At 43.8% G+C, this 5672-nt stretch overlaps 1 non-coding gene across 1 annotated transcript; it reads left to right on the forward strand.

Moving 5' to 3' along the window:
• The first annotated feature begins 2307 nt into the window (after positions 1 to 2307).
• Positions 2308 to 2439, forward strand: LOC112064403 (small Cajal body-specific RNA 20). The gene has a single exon (XR_002891514.1). It is a non-coding gene; the product is annotated as a small Cajal body-specific RNA 20 (non-coding RNA).
• Positions 2440 to 5672: the final 3233 nt, after the last annotated feature.

Consider the following 5672-nt stretch of genomic DNA (forward strand, 5'->3'; position numbering starts at 1 on the left):
CAACAAAGGATTAATCTCCAAAATATACAAACAGCTCATACAGCTCAATATCAAAAAAAAAAAAAAACAATATAAAAAAACAAACAAACCAATCAAAAAAAACAACCCAATCAAAAAATGGGCAGAAAAAAACAAACAACCCAATCAAAAAAAAACAAACAACCCAATCAAAAAATGGACAGAAGACCTAAATAGACATTTCTCCAAAGAAGACATACAGATGGCCAAGAGGCACATGAAAAGATGCTCAACATCACTAGTTATTAGAGAAATGCAAATAAAAACTACAATGATGTATCACCTCACACCAGTCAGAATGCTCATCATCAAAAGATCTACAAACAATAAATGCTGGAGAGGGTGTGGAGAAGAGGGAACCCTTTTGCACTGTTGGTGGGAATGTAAACTGATACAGCCACTATGGAGAACAGTATGGAGGTTCCATAAAAAAACTAAAAATAGAATTACCATATGACTCAGTAATCCCACTACTGGGCATATACCCAGAGAAAATGGTAACTCAAAAAGACACATGCACCCCAGTGTTCACTGCAACACTATTTACAATAGCCAGGTCATGGAAGCAACCTAAATGCCCATCAACAGATGAATGGATAAAGAAGATGTGGTACTTATATACAATGGAATATTACTCAGCCATAGAAAGGAACAAAATGGGGTCATTTTTAGAGACATGGCTGGACATAGAGACTGTCATAGAGTGAAGTAAGTCAGAAAGAGGAAAACAAATATATATTAACGCACATATGTGGAATCTAGAAAAATGGTACAGATGAACCTATTTGCAAGGCAGAAATAGAGACACAGATGTAGAGAACATATGGACACCAAGGGAGAAAACAAAGGGTGGGATGAATTGGAAGATTAGGATTGACATATATACACTAATATGTATAAAATAGATAACTAATGAGAACCTGCTGTATAGCACAGGGAACTCCACATCACTGTACAGTAGAAACTAACACAACATTGTAAAACAACTATACCCCAATTAAAAAAATAAAGGACAGTGCGTTTAGGCTGGGTTCGAGTCCGAGCCCATGGGTTCAAGTCCCAATATGGGTTTAGACTGTGTTCGAGTCCCATGTGAGCTGCACTGTTTCAGCAGAGTCAGGATTTAAACACAGACACCTCTGATTACAGGTCCAGTTTTAGACAACTAGAGAAATCCTATGGGTCTGAAAGAAATTGCTGAACTGTTTTCTCCAGACAGCAAGGCTAGAGGGAGAGACAGTAGAGACTGCATCCTTCCTCATCTCTTCAAAACTCTTCATGGTTTCTTATAGGAGTGAAAAAAATGTTTCCCAGCATAAGCTGGTGCCAGGAATGATAAAAACAGCCACACTGACTAAAGCTCCATAAATCATCCTCCAGGAATTCCATAAGAAAGCATGACAATGGTCTGGTTTCAACCATCCCTCTTACTACTTTAATAGATGCTTCAGAGGGTATGTTCAAGGTTTTACTGCAAAATTAGGTTTACATACAATTTGGGGGTGGGGGGAAAACCAACAAAGAATATTCCTGTGTTTCAGTGGTAAATATGTTTTTGGTTGATGCAGAACTTTTCATTGTTGAAAGTCAATGGGGAACCCATGATAGTTATTCAATATCCAGCAGGTCTGCTTAGTTATCATATAAAATCTGTAAGTCATCAGGCAAAACTAAATGTACCAAGTTGCATAGTATAGCTGGACGATTTGTCAACATCATGAATTTAGAAAGATGTCTGCCAGAATAGATTTTTTTTCATGGCTAAATAGAAATCATAACTGACTTCGAGAGGAATCTTTTCACATGGCAAATAGGATTTCATTTCTTTCAAATTTCTATTTTTCCGGGAAGGAGGGATATGAAATCTGATGATGTATTGTTGGAAATAATGTTTAATTCATTTTATTTTTAAAAATTCAACCACTTATTTCTCTGCCTTAAGCCAAATTTATTATAGAATTTTAGAACTTCTTGGAGTGAATAGGGATTATTCATTCACCCAAGGCATTTTCACTGAACCTCTACTATGGTTCAGGCACAGTTCTAGGGGCTGGAATCCCATCTCCATTTTACAGATGAGGAAAAGACAGCCAGAGAAAGGAAGTGCCGGCTCAAGGTGGCAGGGCCAGGACTGACATAGAGATCTCATTTCTCCTCTCCCGACTCTTCCTCACAAGGGTGATGCTTCTAGTACTGTGTGAGACCCGGAGCCTTCGATAAGACCCTTTCCTCCAAAAATTGTTTAATGTAATTGCAGAGACAAAGGCACATTAAAACTAAAGCAATAAGGGCCTCTCTCCCATAGAGCTGTGGGAGGTCCTTTTTCTCCTCAGCCAGGACTAGAGGCCAAGATCACCCCTTGAGGATCGTTGTCAGGGTTGCCACGAGCTGGGCAGCCTTGTTTTCCTACCTCAGACATTTGTAGTTGCTGGGAGCCCCAACTTGGTCTGTACCAAGTGTACTGACCCCACAGCCAGACTAGGGCCTTAAGTGGCAGCAGTTGGCACAGGGCCTCTGGCTTTCCTTGGATAGGGTCTTGTGAGCCGATCCTGGCCTGGGTCACCCCAAAAGTAGCTTGGTCCCTGCCTTCCCCACAGATGCCACCAGGAAGGGGGTGCCCAGAATGGGAACTTCTGTTATGGAAGGGGCATCTGAGGCCACCTGACAAGGGGGAAGCTCACCACTTTTCCCTGCCCAGATTAACCTGGGTGCCAGCCAGGCCACTCGGTCCACCTGTTCACAGCCGTGTCTCCTGCACAGGGTCCCGTACAGGATGGCGAGGCGGGGGTGGTGAGGAAGAGCCGAGAGCTGGTGCTGGAGAAGAAGGAGCGCCGTTGCTGGCAGGGCAAGGAGGTCCAACCTGACACTCAGTACACCGCTGCAAGCGCAAGCCCCACTTCTGAGCAGGCGGCTGCATCCAGTAGGACAGCTCGGGGACCACACAGTTGTAAGCTGTGCCATCCAGCCCAGGCACTTGCTTCTGGAGAGTTTTCTATATTGAAGTGTCTACTTTATCAGCTGACAAAAATAGTGTTTTAGAAAAGGTCTAAATAGCTTTGAAGTTCTAAAAGTATTTTCTTCGCTAAAAAGAGTTCTGAGAGCATCTTATTTTGTTCTAAAAGTAATAAACCACTTTATGTGGGAAAAAAAAAAGAAAAAAGTAAAGCAATAGTACCAGAGTTAAGCACCAGGCAAGGTAATAATATTGAGATGAATGATTGTCTCAGCAGAAGTTGACATCACTTATTCTACCCATTCCTTCTGAAGCCTCCTCCCTCACCAGGAAGGATAACTCAGGTCCATTGAGCACCTACTCTGGGCCTGGCACCATGCCAGACACATCACTTTTATGGTAGTTTTGTTCTCACAAGGATATTACTCTCAGCTTGCATTTAGAAAAGAGACTACAAGAAATCATCTTTTCCACGATCATCGTGGTGGTAAGTACCAAACTGAGATTCAGCCTGTGGCTCTGATAGCCTGGACCAAACCCTTCCACCACAGGACACTACCTCCCTTTACACTGCACAGGACCCAGCTCGAGTTTCCCTTCCCCAGTCAGAGCAGACAGGTGAGACAGAGGCTACACAGAGGCTGAGAAGTGGCAGCTGCTCTGTGTTGCATCCTTGGCTTCCCCAGGAACCCAGGCCATGAGAGGAGCAATGTCAGGTGCCAGGTGTTCCTAGGGCAGCACTGTCCATCTCCAGGCCATTTATGCCCAAGGCAAAAGTGAGATTTTGTATTTGCCATAATTTGGATTATTGTTCAGAAATATTTAGTCTCTCCCCCTACTTCCAGGGAGGTGTAGAGGGATGTTCAGTTTAATTAATGTTCAACTTGGTCATGTGACTCACCTTGGTCAATTTTCATTGTTAGCAGAGTTGATGTTAGCACATTTAACAAAATTAGAGATCTCAAGGGTTCTCACCTGTTTGGGCTTGTTCTTTCTGGCTTCCATCATCACCCTGAAAAGAATATAGTGCAGTTAGAAGATGAGAGACACATGGGCCTCCTAATGTGTAGCCAAGATCAAGTTAAACCATGTTATTTTGAGCTACTGAGATCTGGGGTAGTTATTATGCAGCCAAAGCTGAATTGACTCACTATTCTAGACCAACAATCTCACTGAGATTTACCCCAGAAAACTTCCCTTTAATTCCAAGCCATTTTGTGAAACCAGATTTTCCATTGTAGGTTGATTTTCTAAGGCTCTGGGCCACTATTCTCAGATACTAACCTTGCCACAGAGGTTATTTAAAATAAACATTAGATAGATAGATGATAGATAGATAGATAGATAGATAGATAGATAGATAGATAGATGATAGATAGATAGATAGACACAGTAATAAAGTTAGAGGTGAAGTGGTAGTGGATTTTGTATATATGTACGTGTGTTTAATTTTAACAAAAACTACAGCATCTATACAAATAACATCTGCCTTGTTTTTGTGAATAATGCACTTTGATTGACCATTTTAGGAACCACACTTGCTGACACCTAATATATTTATGATATTTCTGTGAAGAAATGTTTAATCGACAGAGCTTTCCTTATCTTAAAAAGCACATTAGGAGGAAGTGGAGTCAAGATGGCGGTGTGAGAAGACACGGAGTTAGCGTCTCCCCACAACTAGGGCGCCTGCCAGCTGCTGTTGGGGTGTCTGATGTCCAAGGAGACAGGAGGAACCCCAAAGTGAACCGGTAGGACATAGGGGGACTGAGGGGGCAGGAGAACTGGAGGCCAGAGAGGATTGGTGCCCTTGAAGCCAGGGAGATCAAGAGAGGCATGCTGGAGGGACTCTTCAGGAAGAGTGGGAGAGAAGCAGAGGGTGATCGCCTGGCCCACTCAGGCCAGGGCGACTGCTGAGCTCCCAGGCCAGTACCCGCATTTCAAAGCCCCATCCAAGCTACATGGGTCATGGGGGCATAGGAGGGAGGCAGGGGAGATCAGGAGAGGCCCTCCCAGACCAGAGAAGATGGAGAGGAGAGGAGGGCATTTGCCCCACCAACTAGAGCCCAGAAAGCCTGCTGGGCTCCCAGATGAGGTCCCCTGACTTCTGAGACCAGGGATGGGGGGCACACCAGGGCCCCTTCTGTTCCTTGCCTAAGCTCCAGCTCCCACAGCCCTCAAAGCCTTTTCCAGCCCTGTGGGTCCTGAGCATTGGCCCCGCCCACCCCCCAAACATTGCACTTGCTTAGGCCCCGCACTCCACAGCCAAGGCCTTCCCCCCTCCTTTTTTTTCTTTTCCCTCCTCCTCTTTTTTACTATTGTGGTACTGATGTAGCTTCCAGTTGTTGATTCATCTATATTTTTATTTTTATATTCTTCCTAAAATATCTGTTAGTTTCCTAGTCTAATTTTATTTTTTACTTTGTTATTGTTTTTTGCTTTTTGTTTCTTGTTTTTTTTGCCTCCCAGGCAGCTTGAGGGATCTTGGTTCATGAGCCCAAGGTCAGGCCAAAGCTCCTGTGGAGGAAGCTCCGAGTCTGAACCACTGGACTAACAGAGAACCTGAGACCCCAGGGAATATTCATCAGAGTGAGGTTTCACAGAGTTCCTTATCTCAACACCAAGACCCAGCTCTACTGAATAGCCTACAAACCCCAGTTTTGGAAGCCTCAGGGCAAACAACCAGTAAGACAGGAACACA

Source organism: Physeter macrocephalus, chromosome 18 (genome assembly GCF_002837175.3).
Source record: "Physeter macrocephalus isolate SW-GA chromosome 18, ASM283717v5, whole genome shotgun sequence".
In the NCBI taxonomy this organism is placed as follows: domain Eukaryota; kingdom Metazoa; phylum Chordata; class Mammalia; order Artiodactyla; family Physeteridae; genus Physeter; species Physeter macrocephalus.